Source organism: Cinclus cinclus, chromosome 18 (genome assembly GCF_963662255.1).
Source record: "Cinclus cinclus chromosome 18, bCinCin1.1, whole genome shotgun sequence".
NCBI lineage: Eukaryota > Metazoa > Chordata > Aves > Passeriformes > Cinclidae > Cinclus > Cinclus cinclus.
Window position 1 is genome coordinate 7352998 of NC_085063.1, and position 14115 is coordinate 7367112.

Genomic DNA, 14115 nt, shown 5'->3' on the forward strand with positions numbered 1-14115 from the left:
TGTATGCATTTGTTCAGGAAAACTTAGATCTTGATAGATAGTACAGAATACCACCAGCATTTCAAATAACACCTAAAAACTGACCTTTTTCATAATGGCCAAAAACTCAGCAAAGGGGGACTCTGCCAAACAAATGCTACACTGTCTGAAAAACAGAGCAGCATGTCCTAAGGTAGGGCTCTCAGCTGAAATTTCAAATGCAGCTGCCTGTATAATTTAGCACATCAAAAACTGATCCTCTGTAACTCATGTATAAAAATTAAAAATTCTCTTTAATATTGCTTCTATTTGCAAAATAAATGCCATTTCTAAATAGCAGTTATATAAAAAGTAAGCTCATCATTCCTGCTAGTTCCAAGCTTGTTCTTTTAATTTAGAAATGCTGCCTACACCTGGTTTTATATTTTGTTTCTTAATTTTAAAAGATTATGAAAGTTTACATAATTGTCAAACATCTAAATATTCATATTTTGTACAGTTTGTATAAGCACTTGAAAACAATGTGAATTATTTAAAGTAAAAACAAGTTTTAGTGCAGATGGACCAGCTTTGCTCTGTAACAAATTTCAGACCTACAAATTGTTCTGTGTTTGTTCTCAAAGGGCAATTTCTACAATTTGAGCCCTGGACTAAAGCTCTCTGTAGATTTGTGTATAGTATGTCTTATGTTCTCCACCTACTTCTATATGCCCTTTATTGAACTGGGGTCATGGTCTTGACTTGGCTGTTTCTATATGATAGTTATTTTTAAATAAACCTCTTTATACACGCATGAAAAGGACATTTATACCTAATAAGACAGACAATTAGCAAAGAATTTAAACAATTTTCTATTTCTATTCACTTGAATACTTACTAATAAAATAACCCTGTTGCACAGAATGACCAAAAGTTTCTTTTCCCTATTTTCTTTTTTTTTGTGTGTGGTATGAATAGTAGTAAGGCCACAAAATTGGTATTTTCCGACCCTCAGATGCAAAATTGTGTAGGAGTGTAGCATCCCCTAGTGCTCATTTGTGGGACATTGCATGACACCTGGAAATCCAATTTTTAGTGAGGTCCCCATGGAACATCAGTCCTAGGATTTGGTGGGATAGAGGAGCTTCCTAAGGCATGATCTTCCTCTGTCCACATCAAATACCTCCTGCAATAATTTAATTCTATGAAAACAAGCAAATACAAAGCATTTGAAATAATTGCTTATCTTCAGTCCAGATGTGTTTTGGCCATATAAGTCACAATTTAATATTAAATATTGTAGCAAATCTTAGTCAAGGCAGCAGAAAAGACACAGGATAGAGGGAAACGGGTTCTTGTATGGTGCAGCAGCACACAGAAAATCCTGAATAAACTGGGCCTCCTACTAGAATGCACAAGGCAGCTGCACACACGTAACTCCAATATACACCAAAAAAAAAACTCAACATATTCATGGTAACACCTCATATGCCTCATTTTGAGGTATATGGGCCCTCAAAGACCTCTAATTTCATTACAAATTGCGACCAGATATCTTCAAAATTTTGTCAATACCCAGTGACATTCAGAATGAGTGCTCTTGCACAAAGCACACAGTTTCTTTGAGCTTGGAGCTTTGATATGTCAGATTGAAATTCAGTTTCCTATAAAGCTCACTAAAATAAGGAAAGTCTGTCTGAGCTTTTGGAGCTAAATTTTATTTACATTCAAGTGAGCTGATGTAATCAGAATAACATTTTCTGAAGTGAATGTGTTCCCTTATTAGAAAATTGAAAAAAATATTTTGAAGTGGTGTAAGAACAGCAGTGTTAGAGTTTTAGAAGTTTCAAAAGGACATAAGAGCTTAAGTCAGAGTATTTGTGTTTCCTGCAGTAACTCAAAACCAAAAGAGCTGATTTACAGTTCTCAGTTCCCCTCTAAACTTTGTGTTTTATCATATTTTGGGGAGCAGTAAAGGCCAATGGTGGATTAAATTCTTTTTAAGTACTTCATCCCTTTTCAGGAGACTTACTGCTTTGACATCCAAGCACTATCAGTGTGATATGTTGTCTCACAACTACAAACACACTACCTCAGAAAATACCACAGAAAACATAATAAATATTACTCAATATTCACTTATGCAGAATAACACATTCCCCTCAGTGACTCTTATGTCCCCCCCAGTGACACATGGGGCTCTCCACCATCTCTACATGCACTTCCAGAGGAAAATGTTACTATTATAAATGTGCTTGCACGCAGGTGTTAAAGACATTTCTTACCCTAGGTTTCCTTCCGTAGTGTCAGGTATTCCATTTCGGGGGTGGGAAATAATTTGATAATTGAGAGGTACAACAATAGGAACAGCTCAGACTGGTGCCTGTGGACATGGACCCTGAACGAGTGATCCCTGGAGTTTTCTGCCCTTACAGTCTATGTACCCCTCTCCAGTGGTGACTTTTGGCTTTTGGGCTCTTCAGAGTCCCTGAGTGCTGGACTCTCCCCACCCTGGCTGGAGACACAGGTCCTGAGCCTTTGTTAGTCAAAGGCTGGGCACTGTTCCTGGCTCCAGGTGTTTCCAGGACACAGCATGCAGTTTGCACTGGTATCTTGCACAGCCCCTACCTGCACTGGGGGCATTTCTCAGCACAGGCATGGTGGAAGGCTCTCCTTATACACACACACACACACACACACACACACACACACACACACTCTTAACAAAAAAGGACTTTAATTAAGCATTGTAAACAACATAACCTGCTGTTTATTATGATAGCAGTAAATAAATGCCAGCAACCAAGCCACAGCCTATTTTAATTCAATTCCTGTCTGTGCTGGCAGGCCCGGGCTACATTTCTGAAGATATATTAGAAATAAATCACCAAAAGCTCCATTCAAATGAAGCAAAGTATTGTAAATATGAATTAATCTAGTGTGAAGGCCAACAAAGACTGTCCCAAAGCTTCCATGTGTCTTCATCATAAAGAACAATCCATAAGAGCCAGTTTCTTCTTCTGCTCCTGATAATACTACATTAACTGCTTTTGCCTGGAAATCCATGAGGAAATTTACATTAAAAGCTGTTGAGAAGAGTCAAGAAGAGGGGAAGAATACAGGGGAGTGGGAGTACAGCCCCATGCATCTCACTGTATTTAAATGCTTTCAGTGGTAAGGGTAGCCAGCTATTGGGGTGAAGGAGTGGGCCAGGACCCATGGTTGGTCAGGTCGTTCTCGAGCAGCATTTTGGGGATGCTGTGGTGCTTTCTGCCACAGCTCGGAGCAGCATGGACACCGGACACAGCACTGCTGGGTCTGGGCCCTTCTCCCAGGCAACAACTCACAAAACCAGAGGGCACAGTCTTGAACTGCACCAAAGGAAGGTTAGGTTAGATGTTACAAAAAAAATTCTTCACTGAAAGAGTGATTGGGCAATGGAATCGTCTGCCAGAGAGGTGGTGGAGTCACTGTCCCCAGATGTGTTTATAAAAAGACTGGATGTGGCACTCAGTGCCATGGTTTGATTAAGGAGGAGGTGTTAGGTCATAGGTTGGACTTGACGATCTCAAAAGGTCATTTCCAACCCAGTTAATTCTGTGATTCTGTGACTCTGTGATTCCGTGATTCCGTGATTCTCTGGTTCCGTGGTTATGTGACTGCGACTCTGTGATTTCTTGATTCTGTGTTTCCGTAGCTCCGTGATTCTGTGGTTCCGTGGTTCTGTGGTTCCGTGGTTCTGTGGTTCCGTGATTCTGTGTTTCTGTGGTTCCGTGGTTCTGTGGTTCCGTGGTTCTGTGGTTCCGTGGTTCTGTGGTTCCGTGGTTCTGTTTCTGCTGTTCTGTTGGGTTGGGTCCCGCGAGCGGCCCCGGCCGTGCGTGCGCCGGCACCTGCAGTAGCGGGCATGGACCGGCAGGCGGCAGCAGCGCAGCGCGGGGCTACGGGCGGAGACAGCCCCGAGCCGGGCTTTGGGATGGGGGGGGGAACGGCCCCGAGCCGGGCTTTGGGATGGGGGGGGAACGGCCCCGAGCCGGGCTTTGGGATGGGGGGGAACGGCCCCGAGCCGGGCTTTGGGATGGGGGGGGAACGGCCCCGAGCCGGGCTTTGGGATGGGGGGGGAACGGCCCCGAGCCGGGCTTTGGGATGGGGGGGGAACGGCCCCGAGCCGGGCTTTGGGATGGGGGGGGAACGGCCCCGAGCCGGGCTTTGGGATGGGGGGGGAACGGCCCCGAGCCGGGCTTTGGGATGGGGGGGGAACGGCCCCGAGCCGGGCTTTGGGATGGATGGGGAACGGCCCCGAGCCGGGCTTTGGGATGGGGGGGGAACGGCCCCGAGCCGGGCTTTGGGATGGGGGGGGAACGGCCCCGAGCCGGGCTTTGGGATGGGGGGGGAACGGCCCCGAGCCGGGCTTTGGGATGGGGGGGGAACGGCCCCGAGCCGGGCTTTGGGATGGATGGGGAACGGCCCCGAGCCGGGCTTTGGGATGGGGGGGGAACGGCCCCGAGCCGGGCTTTGGGATGGGGGGGGAACGGCCCCGAGCCGGGCTTTGGGATGGGGAACGGCCCCGAGCCGGGCTTTGGGATGGGGGGGGAAAGGCCCCGAGCCGGGCTTTGGGATGGGGGGGAACGGCCCCGAGCCGGGCTTTGGGCAGCGTGTGCCGGCAGCTGGGCTTTGGAGCGGGGCCGGGTGAGCCTGGCAGCGATGGAAGGTCTGAGTTGCAGGTGAGAGCTGTGCAGGGTTCGTTCGCGCTCTCCTGGCTGCTCGTGCCTCGGCTGATGCTTGCCAGGGTCTGCCAAGACGAGCCTGCGGTTCTTGGTACCAGTGCCCGGTCGTTCCCTGACGTTGTAGGGCTAATCCCTGAAGATGGAGAGACACTGTTTATCAGAACGTGTAGTGACAGGACGATGAAGGATGGTTTTAAAATGAAAGAGAGTTGGTTTAGATTCGGTATTAGGAAGAAATTCTTTACTAAGAGGGTGGTGAGTCCCTGGCACAGGTAGCCCAGTGAAGCTGTGACTCTACAAAGCCCTGTTCCAATCCTTTCCAGTAATTTTCCTTGCAGTCTGCTCATACTGGCAAAGTTAACCTCGCACTGCTGCGAAAATTTGAATTCTCCTAAAATTGCTTTTAATTGGAGTTGGGGAGAAGCAATGTTTATGTGACAAAAAGCTTTCATCTTTCTTCTAGATCTCTGTTTTCCCATTCCCCCTGTTACAGTTCCTGGGGTAGCACTAATTGAGCCTTACTGAAATTGATCTCTGAGCTTTATAATTTGGACAGTTCTCCCACTTCCTCTTCCGTAGCCTTGGTCACTTGACAACCATCTACCTGGAATAATAACTTGCTGCCTTGTAGCTTTAAAAGGATAATACCTCATCACACACAGATATATATGTGTATGTATCATACCTTGTGTTACAATATACAGACTTGGCAGTACATGTTAGTGAGATACTCTCCAAATCACCAGAAGAAATTTGGTTTCTCTTGTTCGGAGATGGAGGCAGCTTTCCATTTCTCCTTTTTCCATTTCTATTTGATTCGATGTCTTTAGTTCAATTATGTTTGCCCGGTGTCTTCAACTCCAGCCATGACAATCTGAAAACAAACATGGCATCTGTCTGGTTTAACAAATGCAGGCGAGATTACAAACAGAATCATCTGAAGCAAAGCCAAGATAGACAACAAGTAACAATAGTGGCAAGATGCAAGTGGGAGACAGAAATAATGAGCAATTATCCTCAGTAGTTATCAGAGTTAAGGAGGTTGGAATACTTCCTTGTGTAGGAGATTCACCTGATACTGGGTTCTGTTAAACATGTTCCCAGATTTTGTCTGTTGTCTTTTAACATTTGTTCTCATTTGGCTGCATCCCTGTAAAATGTAAGCTATACATTTTATTTTAACTGAGATGCAATTAAAGTTATGTATGTCCTTTTTTTCTTCAGCGTGGTGGTGGGGTTTTTTACCTGCTTTGTTTCCCTTAAAAGAAAGGTCCTAATATATCACTCACCATAATACACTAGAGGGTTAAAATTTTGGAAACATTGAATACAACACCTTTCACTATTAGACAGGTAGGATCATCATCTTACACTCACCTGCAACATCTTCCATGAAATACTTGTTTTATTCTGTTTCAGTGTTATTCTCTTATTGGAACATCTTCCATGAAATACTTGTTTTATTCTGTTTCAGTGTTATTCTCCTATTGGATATTCTCTCTCAAACCCTCATACAAACATACCTAACCCCAGCACTCTCAGTCTTTGACTGCCTACAATGTGGATGACATTTAATGAGCTTCCAGGAGCTGTAGGCCATTATTCAACCACATCTGTAGCTGAAAGAACAGCACAGACCCTCTCAAACAAAGCTACTGGTACCTGAACTCAGAAACTCCTCTTACAAAAGCCTGTACAGCACTGTTGTTATTATTGGGTAACACCCAATGGAGCAATATTATACAAAAGAGCACAAATGTATTTACAGTCATTCCTGAGGTTCCATTTCACTCTCCTCCTTCCAAAAGCGTTCAAAGCGCTGAGTTTCATGACTAAAAAGCTTCCAAGAATCTCCAAGTACCATTCATGCTTTAACAAGTGAGTGAGCTAGTTTACATTGGTGGCCTTCCACTGGGAATGAGTGCTGCTCTGTCAGAACAACCAGCACAGAAATCCTTCCAAGTGTAACTTCAAGAGGTTCAAGAGGTACAAGAGGTTCAAGAGGTACTTGCAAGAGGTACAGTCTTTAGTCCAGGATCCTGCGTAGTTTATCACGTGTTTGAGATGCTGTACTTCCCTTGTTTAGAAATAAAATTAAAGACAGACATTTCACAGAACAGGAGACAAAAGGACAGACAGCCAATCAATAACATTGCTCAAGGACTCACAGACATGGGTCCCTGAAGGGTAAAAAAGGCAATTCCAAAGTCAGTATGTGGTCACCAAGCATAAAGAACCCAGGAAACCTGATGACTCCCAAAATGGCATCCTTTGTCCTCAGCTGCACCACAAGTAATCCTGGTTGGACTAGCCAGACATGCACATCTTAGTCCTTGTTAAAATGCAGGTATGAAAAACAAGTGTGAAAGACTGAATGAAATCTGCAGGAGAATAAACATGACTGACTGAAATAAGTTTTGTTTAAAATAAAATCACCTTCCCCTTCTATAGAGTCTCATATTTAGCTTTGCTATATTCATTTCACATCAGTAGCTGCACACAGCTGATTGTTTAAAAATTTCAAGAAAACTTAAAAGTGTGTGCTTATAGAAGAATGTCAAAGGAGAGAGAACTATTTAGGGAAGTGAGGCCATGGCAGGCTTGAAATGCCTTAACTTTTTGAGGCAATACTTTTTTCCCCATTTGCCCAAAGGAAGGGACTTAGCACACTTCCAATTTCTGCTGTTACACCAATAACTTCTTATTTCACAGTTCATAAAGAAGAAGTAACTGCTAAGTTGGTTTCTCAAAACTAGCTCTGAGTATGAAATTACAGGAAATGTCCTAAATATTTGTGTACAGTGACACATGCACTGCTCTACTAATATGAGCAATCTGAACAGAGAAAGAGCCAGGAGAAGGAGTATTTCTGTTTACTTGTATTGGTGAGGCTTAGTAACTTGATTTCAAATACAGAACAGAAACTGCAAGGCTTAATGCCCTGAAGATTTCAAGGCTTCTCAGAATTTATTTTACATTGAATGGAAAGAAAAAAAGGCAGAATCAATTGCATTAGTCAATTGTAGTCAGTTGTTATTGTTATCAACAGCAGCAGTTAAAAAATGGTGATGTGTGTGGTACCAGTGATCAGTTCTTTCTGTGTCTAGCCACTGGGTCATGCCAGTGGTTATACTGCTAAATACAAAGGATAAACTACTGCAGCATCATTTATAAAATTATTTGCTAAAAAAATATATATTCCAAAGGGAAACATTTGTATAGGGCAAGAGGTCTAACAGTATTGTAGTGGGATAGGACAAAGACACACTACTTACAGTGCCAAATCATGGCACCTATCTTGCCGGTTTGCCCAGCTATAAAAAACTAATCACTACTACAGATACTAAGTTTTAGGGGAAAAAAATGTTCAGAAAAAAGTGTTCACGGTAAGCTGATAGAGTCATGGATATTCCTGCTATGAAATTATTATGTTTTCAGGGACACAAAATGGATAGTATCAAGGCCATGACATGTGACCTACCTATGCCCCTTCACTTCTTTCACAGTTACAAGTGGCTTCAGACTTTCAAAAGTAAATCCTGTCCAAAACTGTTCTGCTGTTGAACCTGTCTCATGGTTCTAAGAGAGCTGCCACCATTCTCTTACAATGGGATGCACTCACCTTCTTGTTAGAGAAGCTTACTTTGCCCAAAAGAAATAAACAAGGAAATGAGACCCAACTCTCTAAAATGAAAATATAGGCTGATCTCTTGCCTTGGAAATAATCCTCAGGAAGTGCCTTTGTTTGATAGTCATGTTTCCAGTCTCTCCTCAAATCTTTTTCACTCTTACTCCAGACTAATAGATTGAGTCTAGTGCGGGACCTAAATGGATTAAACTCTAATTTAGCCATAGTCATGCATTTCACACTGACCAAATGCTTTCTTCCTGGAGGAACTCAAAGCAAGCATAGGCTGTGCTCATAGCTAAGTAAGGATGCCAGGTCACTGGTAGCCAGAAATGTCTTTAGTCTGATTTGAAACTGAGCAAAGTTGTGTGGCTGTGAGTAAAGATGAGCTACAGAGGCAGTTCCAATGTACTGTGCTGGGTTCTGCAGAACAGGTTTGGGTAGTTCAGGTTAATTCTATCCCAGTGACTGTGGAGAAAAACTCCCCCAAACCATGACAAAGTGTTTGCAGCCCAGTATACTGTGGGCAGGACCTGTTTCTTGGCACTTATATATTTCAAAGAATTTTCTTTCAGAGTCAGGATTAGACACAATTACCCACTATGGAACTACACAGTGACCACCTAATATCTTGTTACAGCCCTTCTAAATCTGTAAGTGCCTGTCTGATTACCCCTGCTGCAAGAAAACAGAATAAGGAAAAGGTTGGAGATGCACAATAGAGGTGCAAGAATGCCCAGGAGAAAAGGGACCACTGGTGTGACAAAGCTGTGGATGGCAACCACTGCTTCTGGGACAGGTATTCCCTATGCCACAGTAGTTGCCCTCCTGGCAGGGTGTGCCCTGCTTGGCAGCAGGAACATCTGTTGGGATTTTCCAAAACTCTGACGCAAAAAGAACCCCGACGGCATTTGCTGACTCCCCAGCAGCCTCTGTCCTTGGCAGTTTCCTGCTTTGCAGATTGCTAGAGTCTCAACAGTCCACTGCCAAGGGAGCTGGAGAATTGTGGAACTTTTCCTAAAAGTTCTTAGTTATGCACAGCCTCAGTGTGTAGTGCTACCTGATTTCCTGCTGAAAGAAGAGAGTGCCTAGCCTTGAGTCAAAGGCTCTGTTGGCAGAGATGCAAGCACTTGGTCCCAGGTGAAGTCTTGCTTTAAATTCTCAGCACAGATACAGCGTTGCCAAAATTCCACAGCTATTCTAGAGGTGGTGTTGCTGTGTCCGAGGTCACACAACAAACAAGGTTTGAAGGCTGGAACAGTTGCTTATTACACCAGCAGAAACAACTGGAAAACATGGAAAAGCTATGGGCACGTTGTGATTTCTTACACAAGGTTTCTAACTATTTTAGAGAGCATTTTGAATTTCAGTACAATCATTGAAACACAGCACTTATATGTATGCTAATTCTGTCCTTCGTTACTCACTATCACCTCCCTTTTCTTCCTTGATTTGGTCCTTGATTCTCTTAAAGCTTCCATTTCCTTTATGAAAAAGCTCCTTTTTCTCTCTCTCATACTCGTATCCCTCCCCACCACCCCCAGGGTAGGCATTCCCCCAATACCTCCTTCTGATGACATTTCCTCAGACTTCATTCTCCTCTTCCTCAGTTCTTCTTCCACTCTAGTAAGTACCAAACCATCATTCTAGTTCAGTTTTCTCCATCTTTAGGTCACCTTTAGTTTCCTTCATTATTTTCATTTTCTTCTCTTGTAGGGGAATATTTCTTCCATGAATACAAGAATATCTGGTTTTCTTCTTCCCCATAGCTTAACTTGCTATCTTTAATTTTTCTATTTCTCTTTTATCTCAAATTTACCAACTTTCATCTTCCTCTCCACTTCTGGCTGAGCTCCATCCCAATTCCCAATCTCCTTAATTCTGTTCCTTAGTCTTTCACAATTGTTTGGCATCTCTCTAATAACAATATTTTCTTCCATCTCAAACAATTGGTTTCTTTGCCTTTCCAGCTATTGCAGTGTTTTCCTTGTGGTTACCAGGACCCTATTTACAAATCCTGTGCCAGTTCATTTGATACACTCCAATGCTCTCCTTTAACATTATGGAATTCACACATCAGCTTTTGTGCAACTTCTCTTCACACGATTTCCAATACACCCATTTCATCCATCCACACAGCTAAACATCCTGTCCAGGCTTGTTACTTTTTATCTTCTTATGACATAATTCCTTTGTACAGGATGAACAAACACTGTGGGCTAAGCTGAGCAAATGCTGAACTAACAAACAAAAATGTCATTAATAGAAAATAGATCAGGAAATACTAAAAATCTTTGTCACCAATTGACTTATAGTGTATTTTCCCTATAGGACGATGTTTCTGTTCTTTTTCATTTATATCACAAAAGTATATAGAAGAAACTGAATGAGTTCCAGAAATTCATTCAAACGATGGTATCAGCATGAAAAGAGATTGGAAAGGCTGATATTATGTAATTTGGAGGAATATAATAACATAAGACATGATATTATAGAGAAATACAAAGCACTGAACAATAAAGTGAAGCAAAGCTTTGGGTACCTTTTAATCCTGACAATGTAAAAAACAGTGGATCTTAAATGAAGAAAGGGAACGTTTAGAACATTATTTACACAAGTCATAATTAGCATGTGAAACACATTGCTCTAAGGTATGAAAAACCAATGAACTCGAATAGATTCTAAAAAGGAGATGGCTTTTCTCTGTACACACACACACAAAAAAATATAAGACATGGCTATTTTCATGTCAGCTCTGTAACTTTCCTCTTTTGAGAACATGTGACCGAAGGACTGAAGGTGGGAAAGGCTTTTCCTTCACAAGGTAATGGAGAAAGATTGCTGTGGGGCTTGCAGGTGATGCTTGTGAACTGGCTTGCACTGGCAGATGCAATACAGGACAGACACAGTGCTAACCTCCCTCTTTCTATGCAAAGTATTTTATCACTCCTTTGAAATGAGCAGTTCTTAAGGTGAATGTGACACGAAGTCTGCAGGCTGGTGTGTCACAGCAGCTGGGAAATTGGTGACACTTCACCACAGGACACAACGTGAAATGTATTCACTGTGGGCAAGTCAGCCACAGCAATAGAGCAAAGCCAAGGCAAATGAGACTGAATCAGCTCTGGATGCAGAATGCTTCATTGCCCTGCTGAGGTGCTCTCTACCCCATGCAGTTCAGCACTAGGTGTCTACAATAACAATGGGGGGAAAGTGTCACTGTCACAGCTCTGACATCAAAATCAATGCCCCAAGGGCAGCTCAACTACACACGTTTGTTATCCCTGACAAATATGTATTCAGGCTATTCTTAATCTCCATGGGAAAAATAATTAACATTTTGACAACCCACCGAGAGGGTCTAGCTAAACGCTTTTCTTCACTGCCAGTGTTTTTATGTTTCAGTTCAGTGTCTCCAGGCAAAGACTGAAGTTTTTAAGACCATGACTCCTCACTTGGCCTCCTCTTTCTATAACCACTATTCATCTTTTTCAAAAATAACCATGTCTCTGCAGTTCTCTCTGTTTTACACTGATCCAGCTTGATCCTTCTATTTTTTTAAGCCCTCCATTCTCTGTAGTCTTGACATTATCCAGCTGAGATTAGCCCTGGGCTAGCATAATGTTTCAGCTGAACAACATTAACAACAGAAAAGAGCATATTTAAAATGTCAATGCTCCAAGGCAGATTTTAATGGCATTTCAGCCACTGTGCCATTCCAGTTGGATGGTGATCCATTGAAGCAATGCAGCATTTGTTTTTTTAACAACAAGTTATGCAGTTAACTAATAGAAATCTTGTGTAATCAGTGTTTCTAAAGTGTACTTATGAAAATACCCTGTGGGATCTTGTTGCAAATCCAAGTCAGCATGTGGTGATAGATGACACTTCTTTCTCCTCTGATGGGCTCAGCTGACTTCTTGGCATGTCTTTTGGCTGTTATTCATCTAGATGTCAAGAAGTTCATCTCTCTCAGTGTTTTCCAGGAATTTGAATCAAACTAGTTGATGTCAACTGTAATTTCTCAGCTCTTTTTCATGCCTCTTGCCCCATTTTATACATAGATACTGTGCTTGCCCCTTTCTGATCTTATGAAATTTCCACCCTTCAAGTTCTTCAAGGTAAGCACTAACATTCCTGAGATTGCTTCAGTCTCTTCTCATCATTGTAGATAAGTGAGATGAAGTAATAATGAAGAGACAAAATACCTTGTTCATGTCTGTGTAAGTGTAGGGAAACCAAAGTTCCTGGTTGTGGAGGGCAGAAGAAGAAAGAGACATCTGTGATCAATTTGTTAGCACTGAAATGGAAAATGAAGGATTAGTCTGAAAGAAAAAGAAATATTATGAGGCCGTTCTGACAAATTCATTTTCTTGGTACCTATAGAATTTCCTGTATGTGCCAATGAAGATATTTTAACATTTATTGTTCTCCCTCCAGAGTCAGAAACTAGATGAGTAACCACCATCGAAATACAAATTGAAGTTATAATTTGTACTTGCTCCAAAATGAGTGTTTTATTTTATGGGGATGAAGTTTCTCTCCATGCAGGGAGAGTTACCACTCAAGATCCACTCATCAAAGCTATTCAGTGCTCAGTGGTTTGTCAAGTTACTACTAGCTTACACTACATTTACAGCACTCATACCATTAGTATAATTCACAGAGACTCTAAGGAGGGGCTGACACAAAAGCATTACTGTGGTGATCCCCTAAAAAGGACCGATGAGGCAAATGAAAAGTTCTAGGGTTTTTTCCCAGACTTATGAGCACACTCATAGGGAGGGGACCATATGAATTTGATTATGAATGTATACTTTTATTGCATGAATACTCAACTTTGGATCATACTGGGAAGAGATATTAATTTATACTGACTCAAAAAACATCCCTTGCCGAGTGATGCATCACTGCATGTGAAATTCTGGATTCCAGGTATGCAATTAAATGCTCTGCTTTTCTAAGCATCTCATCAGCCTTCTGGATAAATGGCCTGAATTGCACAAGTCCAATGTCTTAAAGCCCTGAGCTAATATAGGGTTACTAGGAAGTTTACATGACCACTGGTATGACTTAGCTGCCTCACTCACCTAATGTGAATTATAATTGGTTTGAACATAAGGAGAGGCCTAAAGTTTTCCCTATAAATGCTGCAACACAGCCAGAGCTTGAAGTCTTATCATATAGCTCTACAGTTGCTCACAGCAATACAAAGTCCAAGGCACACAGGAGCAAAGAAGCATGGCTGGTAAGTTAAAAAAAAAAAAAAGTCTCTTTGTTCATAAGGAATGGGAAAGTAAATAATGTACCATGTGTTAGCTTTCTCTGTGGGGTTGTTTCATGAAGGGCTCTGAACTGTTGAAGTACAAAACATTTTGAGAATTATGCATATGTTGTTTCAGTGTTTTTCTTTCCTGAATTCTACAAAAGACACAAACAAGCAAAAGAATCCATCCATTGTATACTGAAGTTAAATATAAAAAACATTATAAAATTGCAAATAGAGTAGAAGAAGTTATGGCAAACTGCAAATTTTATTTTAGCATGAAATTTAATGAATCAAAGAGTAGGTTGTGTACGAATTAATCTTGTGTTAATGGAAATACTTATGCAAAGAACACACTACGGACTAAATTTTCTTCCTACAGGTCCAGAGCCAGTAATGCCATTTTAACTATTTTTTAAAATTAGTGCGAAAGGCAAAGTCACTTTAAAATGCACACAAAGCAAGCAGACGTCCGGCAAAGAAGCCTTAAGAGGAAAGAAATTAAATTAATACCTTTTAGTAAGATTGGCCATGTACTC